The following is a 13,513-nucleotide window of genomic DNA, read 5'->3' as shown; positions in this document are numbered from 1 at the left end:
GATGGAATTATTGACAGGGATGGTCTACAAAAAAATGTAAGAGTGTGTACAGCTGAGAATTGGCTATCCAGATCTTCCATGAAAAGGAACAAATCTCAAGAGCAGAAGTAATAACCCGCACAGACTGAGAGAACACAGAGATGTTAAAAGGACCTTTAAAGTGTGAAAGGGCAAGAAACGGGCATAATAGACATCAAGATTGTAATGGTAGATAGCAAGGTAATGTACTGAAGTGAGAACATGAGTCTGGATGTTAGTTAGTGAAAAAAAAAAGGAAATTAGTGAAGGTGAATTAAATGGCTACAGTGATACAGTCTTGGAAGTATGGAATAGGAGAGTAGGATGCTGAAAGGTAAAGGTCGGGGGCAGAGGGAAGCTTTTTGCTGTGGAAATGGGAAGGAGAGAGGGATTTTAGAGCTCAGAAAAACGAACAACATTATTTTGCAACAGATGAGATGATAAATGAAGGAGAGAAAAGTCAATGGTGACTGAAGTTTAAAAGGTTGGGAACAAGGTGATTTGGAAGATTATGGTACTGAACAGAGAGGAAAATTTGGAGAGGAGATAAAGACAATTTCTCTCTAACTGATGAATTTAAATTGCCAAGACAACATCAAGACGAAAGCCATTCACCAGTGGTTGAGAAGCCAAAAAGAACAAGATCTCACCAAAAGTAAACTGACAACATGGGTGCCAGTGTAGACTCAAGGCAGTAGGGGAACATGTGGGAAAAAGAAATCCAGCATTAAAGATCTAGAAGAAGAAGCAGGAGATGCTGAAAAATTTCATAGTAAGGACTGAGGGGAATGGAAGAAATGCATTACAGGCTTTTTTTTTAAAAAAAAAAAAATCTGATTTCTAATAGCTTTTAGTTGTTAGAAGATTTTTGTAGCATCTAAGGAATTCAGTCTTTATAAGGAGGTGTTTGTTCAGCCTGAATATTAAGAAAGCTATTACTCAAGTCCTGCTTTAAAAGAAGTATTAAAAATTAAAATAATTCCTTTATGTGCAATAAATAATGACATATGGACAACACCAAAGCAACAGAAAAAAACACCACAAAAACCAGGTTCGGTTTTCCTTTGCTGCCTGCAAGTAGATCTTTCTCCTGACGCACTCAAAACTATGTGCCATTGAACTAAATTTCCTTGATCTGGAAATAACAGGAGATCAGAAGTAACAATTAGATAACACTTCTATTCCCTCTCCTCCTTCCTGATCCTATCCATACTCAAAATAAGTAAGGTGCCTCTGGCTAATATCAGACGACCTTGAATAGAAAGGAGATCAGCTTTTCTGAAACTGTGCGTTCTTTGGATCTGGAGATCTGCGCATGAAGAGAAAGAAGGCAGACAACTTTTGATAGCAATAAAAGCTCATGCCGTTCCTAGATTTGCTTTGCGTGGAGAATCTACTGAAGACTTTCCTTATCCACAGCATGCTTTCTATTACAGGACTAAGGTACTAAGGAAAAAGGTACTATTAAGCCAACTGCAAGTCTCTCAAAGATTTTATAGCTGTTAGAGATAATTCAAAATTTCATTATATACTGATCAATACCCTTAACATTTTAAAACTGATTTTGTTTCATTGTTTTTTAAAAGAGCCATTTTCCACCATCCAAAATTTCCCTAATATTATTTTTCATAGATTCTATTTATGGAAGATTAATAAATATTACAGTAGCATAGTTATTGGCAACACTGGTATCCTATGTACCAACCCTTTGGTAGAAAGTGACTGTTTCAGTAATATCTGAATATACATTCTGGGATCAAATCTAAGATCTCCATGTTTTTAGGGATGGAGGCATTACTAATTGTAATTCTTCTGGAGGAAAGCACACTTTTTAGACAGAAGAGAAAAAACAATAATTAAAATATTTCACTTAATTTAAACATTTCCTACTGCTCCATTTTACATGTAGCCTTCCAGGATGAGATATTTGTCCATAGGTTGAACTGGCCTAGGAGAGATAGGCAAGGAAGAGTTTATCTTCTGTACTCAGGCTGAGATGACAGTAGCTGCTGTATGCACATTGGCCTCAATCTGCTACAGAGATTAGAAATCCAAACTAGGATTTAGTTGGCTTTCAGTCCTCTGTATCTAAGAGCCCACAGTATCCCATTCCCCTCATACCCGTAGGTACCCAAATTTCCCAGTCAAGTGCCTTGAGTGCCTATTACTTGTGCTTGGAACGGCTTGGAGCTAACAAAGTCACAACCAGCTCTCATCAGGACACGTTTTCTGCCTGAGATCCCAGAGGAGCTTGGTCCAGGAGACATGCTGAGAGCATGCTTCTCATTTCCTAAAAGAGCTGAGCTCATCACAAAACACAAGACACAAACGAACTGTCATTCCAAATACAGCCAGAGAAGGAGGCTGATCAGAAATAAGTTCTGTGGTTGTTTGATCCCTCCTGCCTCGCCAAAACTGTTGTCATTTTCTCCGTTTTTCTTTCATAAAATAAAGCAGGAGGAACAGCTCTGGCCAGGATGTGAGACACTGCAGGAGTTCAGACCTTACCTTCCCCATCTCAAGAAGCCTGCCCTAATCCCTTGTTTTGTGTCCTGAAGATATTCAAGGGAAGAAACAGTCTCCACTATTACTGCTGAGACTATTCTGGTTTGAAAAAAAAAAAACCTACCCAAAACCCCATCGAATTAAAAATTATCATCCAGAGAACCAACAAAGTACCCACCATTGCAATGCTCACCTGGGAGCAGGAACACCTTGAGTTGTGCCCTGTTCTGAGCACTAAAGAGGGTGGGAGCCACATTATTTAATCTTTGCAATATGGAATAAAAGCAGGAAAGCACATCCACTGTTTCCTTTTTCAAAGCACATTGTAGTCCTTAATGTGTTTTTAAAAGGGATGACTCAGGGTCCCAAATCTGGGATAGGGCCATGGCTGAAAATCAGTCATTCTGCAATTCAGACTGGGTTTCTCAGTCCTGGGAAGGGGCAGGGTAAAGCACTCTCTTGGTCACTGGTCCTCCACTCCTGGTTGTGCAGCAGCTTAAGCTGGTCTAAGCCAGAACTGCTGCTCCTCTCTCCCTGCCACATGTAAGTGACCACAGCTGAAACAATTTCATCCGGCTGACAACTAATCATTTGTTTCTACAGTCAGTTTTCTGCCACAACACCTACCTGACTTTGGGTTACCACACGGTAGAAACACATCACCAGAAAGCAGGAGTTGAAGGGCAAATGGCTTGGACTTACGTTGACCAAAGCTTCCAAGGAGTCTCATACTTGGGTTGCTACCTTTGGGGATTCATTCTGAGGTGCCTCATCCTGTTAAGGTATTGCAGATGCCCAGGTACTTTATACAAGGCTGTTCCGTTCTAGGAGGAAAAAAATAACAACTCAACTTCTACAAGCAAGTGGCTCATTGCCTCCTTGCAGCCAAGAGTTGTCTGGTCTGGTACCTGCAAACCGGCTGAGCGGGATGAGCTCTGGGTTCCCCACAATGCACTAGAAGCAGAAGGAGCATCAGGCTGCCTTTCTCATTTCGTCATCTTGGTAATAGTACACATGTGAACTCTGTGATTTTTTTCTCTTGTGTCCTAGTTTTATTGTGCTCCAGTTTTAACTTTTGGGGTTATGCTTATGTTTAATATTTTTTTGTTATCTTACTGAAATATGATCATAAGCAATAGGACTAACATATTACAAATAACTGAATCAAGCAAAAGCTGAAAAAGGTGGTTCAACTTATGAATTGTTGTTCAAACAAATGGAAAAATGTAATTGGGAAGCACATTAGAACCAACAAAGACTGGGTGCCTACCTAGGACAAAGACTAAACCTACAGTAAACGTTGCATGCAACAAATAGTTTGAGAAGTTCTCTTCAAGGATCTGTAATTATTATTAAATGCATGTTCAACCTGACCAGACATCCTAAAAGGTATTTATCTTTGCATAGAAGTTTCAGCTATGTGGTTATCCTAAACCCACAACTAGCAAATTATTTTTTCCTCTACCCCATAGTTTTTCTCTCTTTTCTTTTTTTTCTAATTATACTATAATCAAGTCTCCTGAAACTTCACCTGGGCAAAGATATTCAGCAAACCTGGATGGAGGAGAGTGCACTGAAGACAGGCCTTCTCTGAGCATTTCTTTTGATGCAGCATTTGATCTGGGCACAGATGAGCTCTTCTGGGAGTTGTTTCAGACAATATTGAGATTGTTGCTTTCTGAAAAGAGGCTGGTTTTAATCTTTCAAATGCCATGGGCACATCAAACAAGACTGTAAGGAAGCTACTTCCTGGGGTCAGGACCCATGCTGATGGAGGCAGAATGTGGATGGATTTAGGGAACTTTACTTAATGTTTCTGTCAGTTCCTCCTCCAGAGACCTGTGGAAGAGACAAGAGGTTGTATGTTCCCCTAGTCCATGAAATTATTAGTATGCCAGGAGTCATATATGGGACATGAAAGCTGTTGTTAGAAGTGATGGTAGGACTGAAACAAATAACGTACAACACCTTGGTAATTCCAGACAGGGCACACTTAATACGGACAGGTCCACTATTGTGGCCCTGCACAGTAGCTTAGAGAAATGCAAATAGCAAATCTTTAAAAGTTAAAGTTTTTCTCTGGTTATCTACATTTCTTATGTATCTCTCATTATCATCTTGTCCAGGTGCATCAGAATCTTAAAAATCTACATCACAAGTCCAAGCTCGACTTTTGGACTATCTAGTCAAAAAGAAAAGACTTGTTTTTGCTCATTCAGTAGTCAGTGACTTGTTCTTCTATCTGGATTTAGAAAGCAAGGTTTACATTCATGATGAGCAGAAAAGGGACTTACATCTGCATCTCTTCTATTTCCTACCTTTGAATCTGCTAACAGTTACATCCCCTTTGATGCAACATACCTGCAAGTGAGAAGTCTGGAGTCACTCAATTCAAAACAGGAAAGATTTTAAAATCACAGATATATTTCATGAAATGGAAAAAATTATTTCGTACATGAATGACTGAAATACATTCTTTCACAACCTGTAGTCTCCAACTCCTATTTAACAAGTAACTTACTAAAAGACAATAAGCAACAATTTAGTCAGGTGGCTTAAATATTAGGATTGTCCTCAGCTACAGGATCATTTCTCTCCAGTTTGTTGCGTGTATAGTGAGTATAGTGCTTGATTTGGGCAAAAGTGGAACTTCCTTTTTTAACTTTTTATTAAAGTTGTGTGAACAGCTGTTATAGAAAGTTTAAAGCTTATGTTCTTTAGTGGAATCTGAACACTTACTCTTAAAATGCATCTGGCTCATCTACTGACACCCTGCCAGATGCGAATCATAGCAGGATTGCCTGCTGCCTTCTGTGTAGAGTTGGACACACTGAGAAAGTGACCTCATTGCCATCACCAGATTTTCTAAATAGTTCATGTACACTTAAACTCTGCACTGCTGTTTTTTCCTGAAAGGAATGTCTTGCTTACACACTGTCAGATTTTAGGATGTGAGAGAGCAGTGAAGATGAACACTGAAAGACAAATCAGATAAAGAATCAGTGTTGTCTGTTAGGGGAGTACAATGGTTTACTGTAAGGGAGCACTGTTAAAACCAAAGTGCAATAAGACCGAGGTTTTTATGCTGAATTAAACTTTAATTATCAGGATTGTACCTGGAGCACAGAACTCATTTCTTCAGTTAAATAGCATGTAAGTATCTTTCTGTGAGACTAACAGACTGACCAACTTTTTTAAGCCTCCCATGGAAGTGACACAAATGCACAGAAACGGGAATAAATGAATAAATGGGGAAGCAACCTTTCTATCCACTGCTGCAATAACTTAGATGGAAAAGGGCACACCATTAAAAGAGAAAGGGTGATAAAAGCGTATCACTAGGCCGCTAAGTTTGCCTTGTACTTTGCCATAAAAGCTAGGGATCATCAGGCTGAGTGTTCTGAAAGCTTCTCCATTCAGCAGGACTCGAAAAAATAATTCCTACATTCTGTTATGAGTCAAGCCAGCAAGATGTTTTTAATGGGCTTTCAGGCTTGATTTTGGAAATATCATAGTATCACTTATGGTAAAACTAGAACAAATAATAGCATCTGTCTTGAATATAGCCATCTCAGCCCCATTACACCATAGCAATGCCATTAGAAGCATAGCATTTTTCCTGTCCTGTCTGTCTATTAAGTTATCTTCCAAAGTGAGAGCATTCTTACCAGGAAAATTTGCCAATCATGTCTAAAGAATGATTAACTGTTTATATGTTACTTCAATTTCTCCATCTATTGCAGTTTCTGATTTCCTTTGGTTTATGAGTATCACATCAAAAAAGTAATTTATTGTCCCTATTTGATAAAAATATCTGCTCTATTGGAAGGAGGCTAATGTTTAGTTTATATCTAGGTTAGTATAATGGTAGTTGGGAGATTATGGATTAGCTAGTCCAGATTTAGAGAAACTCAGCTTTTCAAGAAGGTACTGTATATGTGATTTGTTGCTGGATTTGGGTTTGGGTTTTTGGTGTTTTTTTTTTTTTTTTAAAAAAAAAACATTGTCTTGCTAGCTTTCCCAAACCAAGCATACCAAAGTAACCCATGTGAACTGCAAGTGTGCTCACAGTGATTAATGTCAGCTGTCACTGAAGAAAATGTTCTAGTGAGCCACAGTGTACACCATATAGCATGAGATGGAAAACTGAATCTCTTTCATATCCTTTTGGTGACAGCATCTGACTTGGTGCTGAAAACCAAAGCGTTATTCTCTTGACTGCATCTTAGCCTCCATAAACTACTTGAACCAGTGGACTTTCAGAGCTAAGCTACTAGAAAAGCATAGCTACAGCAGGAAGCCAGACTAAGGTTATTCCTGAAATCTGAGGTCAGTCTGTTTAAACTACATGGCTTCTGAACCTCACCGACTCAGATTGCAGTTTCCTGACACGACAGAGCATAAACCATCTTTCTTTTTGCCAAGTAGCTACAAACTGCCACTAGAGTCCTACAGTAGATATCTCTGCGGCTGAAGCATAAGCGCTTACGGAATAACAATGAATGAGTGTAGGGGAGGATGGAACACAGAGAAAGGGAGCAGAAAAAGCTGAGACAACTGAAAGAACTGCTTTTGTAAAGGAAACAAGGTGAGCACCTGCAAACTCCTGCATCATGGCATATGTCATCCTCTTGAGCAAGGAGTAGAGAGTAAATTATCTTCTGCATTTGTCCAGAAGTAATCCTGATTCATTCAGGAAACACAGTGTATCCAAGCTATTGCTTGGCTCTTGATAGAAAGAGTCACTTTGCTTCTGCTTGTTCTATAGCAATTTATCATCTCAGTTCTCAGCATCAAGCTTTTTGACTATCAAGCAAATAAGGCAAAAATCTGAATCCTATACCATTCCCTCATTCTTCATAGGTGTAAAAAATGCCCAGGTTTTCAATTCTGTGTTAAGAACTTTGTCCCTCATTCATCTCAACCTAAAAAGAAAAGAGGAAAAAAACAAACAAAAATAGCCTTCTAACTGTATCTAATACACAATATATACACTTATAACTGGGGACATTTGGGGGATTCAGGAAAACCTTGTGCTCTAAATCTTCACTTTGTGGTTTCCTGTATAACTCTACAAAACATCCCACCAAACCCTTATGCACCTGATTTTGTGTTTATATGACCAGTTATAGGAAACAAAAATTCATCTTGCTTTCAGGGTTATTTAGGAACTTGATTAATATCTCAGGTGCTTGGAGGCTGATGGAAATTCTATGCAAGTTCATAAAGCTGCTTTCTTACCAAACAAACTGTGGCTTTGTAATAGCTAAGATGGAGTTAAACCATCTAGGCAGCTTTATTTGGTCACTGGTTAAAATGATTACTCTTTGATGTATGCTACAGCTACTCTTTAAATTATGCCTTTTCTCCAACAACTCATGTAAAGCTTACTGCTCACTGTTCACTTTCTCATTTTAAAATACCATTTTATATAGCTTTTACAGTTTAAGAGTAAAGGGATGGTAAATGGTGACTAATAATTCTTAGATGTAGTTATGATTCAACATCCCTAGAAAGCAGCTATGCAAATAATAGATACCCGTCTTGTGAAGGAAGTACCAGGGAAATTTCTTAATCTCTGAAGCATAACTTTTCAGGCAGCAGTCACTATGTAGCACTCAGTTTTGCATCCCTGACCCATTCAGTTGTCCAGACAGGAAACTATCCAGGCAGTTCATGTGCTAAGGTGCAATCAGGACTGAATACCTTACAATAATCAGTAAACCTGATTGTGGTCACTCAGTCGCTGTAGGCATGGACAGGAATAATTCTATGATAATTTATTGTTCTTACTTATAAGATTGCTTTTTGCACAGGTTTACCTTAATTCTCAGATATTATAATTATTATAACATAATATAGTATCAGATATTATAGTATTACAATTCTCTTCAAACTCCTTGAGTATTTGACACTACTCGACTGAGCAAAGCTCTAGCTTTTCTTCCCTATTATGCCCAGCTGATCCCATTCCTTCAGTTCAATCATCTACTGGTCTCCTGGTGTACTTAGAAGGGGATGAGCTAATTAGGAGAGGTAGTCTAGATGTCTGTAACAGAAGAGATTAAATTGTCATCATTTCTAAATACTCTTTTTTCTTCTCATTGTGAGATACTCAGAATAGCCAACTTGCTTCTAGCTACCATGTATTTGCTTTAGAGAAAAGAGTACAACCCAGTGCCTTTGTACATACTATTGCCATTCAAATGTAATTGTTTTATTAAGTGGAAAAGCTTCAGCAACCTAAAAGGCTTTTGTTAATGTTTATTTTAGGTTAAATGCATAACTTGCTATGAGGAAGCACTGTTTTCTGCTGTAAAATAACCAGGTATACCCTACTGAATCAGTAGCAATCAGTTAATTAGAGCCAAATTTAAGATATTTGTTCACATCATAAAAATTGAGCAAACATGGTTTGAGTACAAGAAGAACTCTCAATGTATTCTCCAAATATCAGTTTGTTTTTTTCCGAACCAACTATTTACAAATTCTATAACTTGAGCTCTGGTTTATCTTCTGAATTGTTTTCCCATTTTAGTCATACTACAACAGTTTTCCCTATTCATGTGCAAGCACTTGGGGTTTTTTCAGCACAACTGGTTGAAAACAAGATAAATTGGATTCCAGAGGAGAATACAGTTTTTAAATACAGAAATTTAGTGGTTTATAGGCAAGTGGGAAGTTGATATTATCATAAAAGGATTGTATTCTACTTTTAACTTTCTGGGATCTCTAGGAATAAGTTGACAGAGTCCTAAACAATTCCAGCCTGGAGGCAGAAACCAAAAGATTTGTCCTTTCCCATGAGCATCTTGAACATTTTAAAAAATGTTCCTGCTCTAAATAGTGAAAAAAAAAGTCTCTCAAACATAATGACCTTCCTAAATATAGAATGCGGAAATTTGGATGGATTAATTAAAACACTAGGATTTTGGAATTCCTTTATTTCAATTCCCAATATAAATTGATTAATTTCAAACCAGAGGTTTATTTAAATGAAAAACTGGCCTCCATTAGTACAAGCCAAAACCACTTCAGTGAGATACTTTGGCAACTTCCAAACTTTCTTTTAAAGAATTTTTTTAAGAGTTCATCTGTCAAAACCAATTGTTTCAGCAGTCAGTTTAGGTTTTGACAAACATAGACTTTTCTAATTAATGTTTAATTGAAAAATTCCTGACCAGGCCTATTCTAGATTGACATGGGAATTGGCTAGCTGTTGGACACTGTGCAAAAGAAATACGATATTTGCACAGCCCAAGGAAGAAGAGCAAGCTGGAGAGTGAGGGCATAAAATTAAGGTGATGTTATATAAGGCAGCTTCTTTCCCAGGAAAATGTCATAGTGAGCAGGAAGCATTACTGATTTTGTTTGCTGTGACAGCAAGGGGAATTAGCATGGCCAAATTGGGATTGCTTCATGCCCTGGCTGTGGAAAGTATCTGCGGTTATTAATATGTCCTCTGCAGGACACAGCAGTAGTATATCAACATGAATGGTGTCAGTGGTTAAAAAGTTGACATTTCACAGGAAATGGGAGTCATTGATATCTCATTTTGATGAAAAAAAAGATGAAAGTCTAGATTTCCCTTTACTCCATGGAATAGCCTTTGTGATGGTGATGACCAGTAAACACATTACGTTCTGCTAATTTCAAGGCTACAGAAAACTATGTACATACACACAGTTGCAGATCTTCATCTTCCTGTTGAAATACCTTAACAGAATAATTACTTTGCCAATTACAAATTAACCCTGCTTATAAAGCATCTCCACATTTTTAGGGTAAATGCTCAAAAAAAAACAAATAGGGGTGTTCTTTGCTACTGCTGCACCTCCCACCTCCTTTGTTACTGCTGCTGCTACCACAACTGCCTCACTAGCAGAGGAGGTGGTAAGGTGCACGGAGACAGCAGTGGTACTTGCAGCAGGAGCTGTACCTGTGGAGGTGGAAAAAGTGAAGTGATAAGAGCAGTATCAGGATTTGGGTACATGCAGGATGAGTGGGAATTTCTGCACTCCTAGGGAGAGGAAATGAGATGCTGGAGAGATTTCAAAACCTTTTTATTACTCCAAATCAAATCCTCTTTTTTTTTTTATTATTTTTTTTTTTCCTGCTAGAGCACAACAGGACAGTGGTGATTACAGTCTCCCTGTGAAATTCCAGCTTTCTAGCCACAGCCATTTTGGGGGCAGATATAATTAATCTTTTCCTCATGCACTTGAGAACGCATTGGGATACTCTCCAAGTCTCATCCTCAGAAGACACCTTTGATCCCCAGGGAGATTTATTCGCTGCTACAAATCACTCACTTTGAACATCCTAATCGATACGTTTCAACAGAGTTTGAATAAATGATGTTTGGAAGCTGTGGTGAATAGTTCTTCATTAAGAAGAAAACAAACTCTCCTTGAGAGGGAATACACCATGTATAATTCTGGAGCAGAACTGACAAAATGAGCAGAGACCCCCCCAATATCTAATTCACTAAAGCAGCCAGTCTTCAGTGGAAATTTAAGAGAATGATAAAACAAGAAGATAGAAGATACTCAGGTTTTTAGTGCAGTGGCAGAAGTTCTTTACACCGTAACAATAAAAATAGTCTCCTTTGCATAAGCCTCCCTGACATTTAAGCCCTAGATGTACCTAGGGGACAACAGATCACTGTCTCAGCCTCAATAGGTAAATGAGCACAGTGGGTGTTACTACCCTCCTTTCTTGAGGCCTTGGGGACAGAAAGAGGACATGAATCTCACTGTTAGATGAATCCCTTGTAACACCCATAAATTGATTAAAATTCTTTTTTACGTCATCTTGGGTGTACATGTGCCAGTAGGAATGTGGAGGGGAAGGGGAAAGAAGAACGTGGGGACTGTAGTGGCTATAAATTACTTGACCCAGCCCCAGTTTGATTTACTTCAGCCTACCAGAAGGCTGACTGAAATGGAGACTGTGATCTTGAACTGCTGAATGAGAAGTGGGTAGGCACAGAGGAGGCATCTTTGGAAGTGCTGGAGTGGCTGAGAAAACCCAGGTTCATTGACATCTCTGCAAAGAACACCTGCAATAGAGTCAACGGAGTAGTTGCATTTACCACTAAAGAGGGAGATCAGACTTTGGCCTTTTGTCACTAAAGTAGCAATTCATGAATACAAATAATAGTTTAATATAGAAAATTAAAATAATAAGTGATGTGAGTAGGAAAGGACCCACTCCAGCAAAATTGTTCTTCTGGGTTAATTTGAATTTGAAAAGACCACAAAGCTGATAGAAGTGCCAGTGGAGCTTTACAACCTCTCTTCTGGCTCTAAAACAGAAATTAACTAGGGCAAAAATGAGAATATCAATGCAATGGAAATCCATCTTAATTAAATATTTGTGTGCATCTCAAATGATTGAAATAACTCTGCAAAACTTGTGAACTTTGATTTAGAAATACCAAAACATCATTTGAACAACTCCAACCGAATTATTTTAGGTGTTAATTACAGAATAGCACCTTTCCATTGCATCAAGATCTTCTGTACCCACTATTCCCCATGATGGACTTCCAGTAACAGGACTTCAGTGATACATTATGGGATTTAGGCAGCAAGGGGAAAGCAGTGCATCATAGGAGATAAATGTAGCAAATGCTCGCAGCATTTGGGAAATTGATGAGTCATGGCATCAGTGTCAGAAACAGTCTAATGTTGAACTGGCACAATCTGAAAAGGGGGTGGGGGGGGGGGGGGAAGGTTCCCCCATGCCAGAAACTTGGAACATAACCACCAAAATCTTTCCACCACTACCACACCCCTGGAAACTTATAATATTGAAAAAATGCTCTTTTCCAGCAGCCACAGGGAAACAACTCTGTTTCTGCAGAATATTTTGCATTTTTAAAACTATACAAATGGAAAATACCTCTGAAAAATGATTATTTACTATCTGCTATCATCATCGGCATTTAATTTGAGTCTTTTTCTGGGAAAAAAAATTACAATATTAGTTGTGAATATTATTCAGTAATTCACAAGTGCTTCAGGATACAGCAGGTTATTTGGAAGGTTTGTTTATGGATAAATAAGTCACACCTGGTGACTTCACGAAAGCCTGAACAAGATGGTCAGCTACATCACCTGTGTAATTTTTCACCAGCCATTTTTTGGTTCAGCTGAACTAGCTTTCATGTCAGAGCACACGGTATCAATGGAGTACACAACTAGGTTCTCATCACTTTCGTTAACTACATTCAGATTATCTGTAATGATTAATGAACTTGAAAAAAATTATCTGGCAACATGACTTTAACCACTTCCTGCTCATGTGTCATTAAAAGCACTGCCTTTACATGGCGGGGGAAGGGTGGCAGATGTATTTACATGCAAATAGAAAAAACAAATCTCCTTCATGTTGCCATGTTCCTCCTGCAGTATGAATTGGTTTTGGAGTTATCTCAGCCCATACTGAGGGGGCCTTGTGTCTGCAGTAGTAATGGAAGCAGTTACCCCAGCTTTAGGGGAAGAAAGGAGGAGACCATCCTCTACTGAGAGTTGAAACTCTGGAAGTGGGGAAGGCTAATGCAGAAGTTTCAGACATTCCTTCATTTTGGCAAGAGTCGGTGCTACCCAAAAAAAAAAAGACTGGCGGGAGTATTCATGTTTCTGAAAGTAGATTGTACTGAAGAATCTGTTGGTTTTCATTATTTTTACTAACTCGAGTAGAGATGGTTAACCATCAGGCTATGTTCAAAATAGGAGCAATGCACAAAAATGAGCCCCAGAAGCAACGTGTTTTTTAACAAGATATTACATGCAAGTAAAAATTGAGTTAATAACTGGTCTAGCTTTCAAAGGTAATTTGGGGAAGGTGAATTCAGGTACAAAACCAGACTAGGACTGCAATTTGAAGCAAAGCCCTTGGCCTACTGAAAGATCTGAAAATAACTCTTAGCAATAGGTTTATTGATGGGCAAAGGAAGTGCCCCTGACTCAAGTTTTGAATAATA

At 38.5% G+C, this 13,513-nt stretch overlaps 1 protein-coding gene across 3 annotated transcripts in view; it reads left to right on the top strand.

Annotated features, from left to right (window-relative positions):
* The window catches only part of RGS17 (regulator of G protein signaling 17), a 75,238-nt gene that overhangs the window by 14,222 nt on the left and 47,503 nt on the right, over nt 1–13,513 (top strand). The window lies entirely within an intron of this gene.

The sequence above is a fragment of the Tyto alba genome, unplaced genomic scaffold (genome assembly GCF_018691265.1).
Source record: "Tyto alba isolate M040663 unplaced genomic scaffold, T.alba_DEE_v4.0 Super-Scaffold_22, whole genome shotgun sequence".
Lineage (NCBI taxonomy): Eukaryota > Metazoa > Chordata > Aves > Strigiformes > Tytonidae > Tyto > Tyto alba.
The sequence above is the reverse complement of the archived record's forward strand: the minus strand, read 5'-3'. Positions and strand labels throughout refer to the sequence as shown.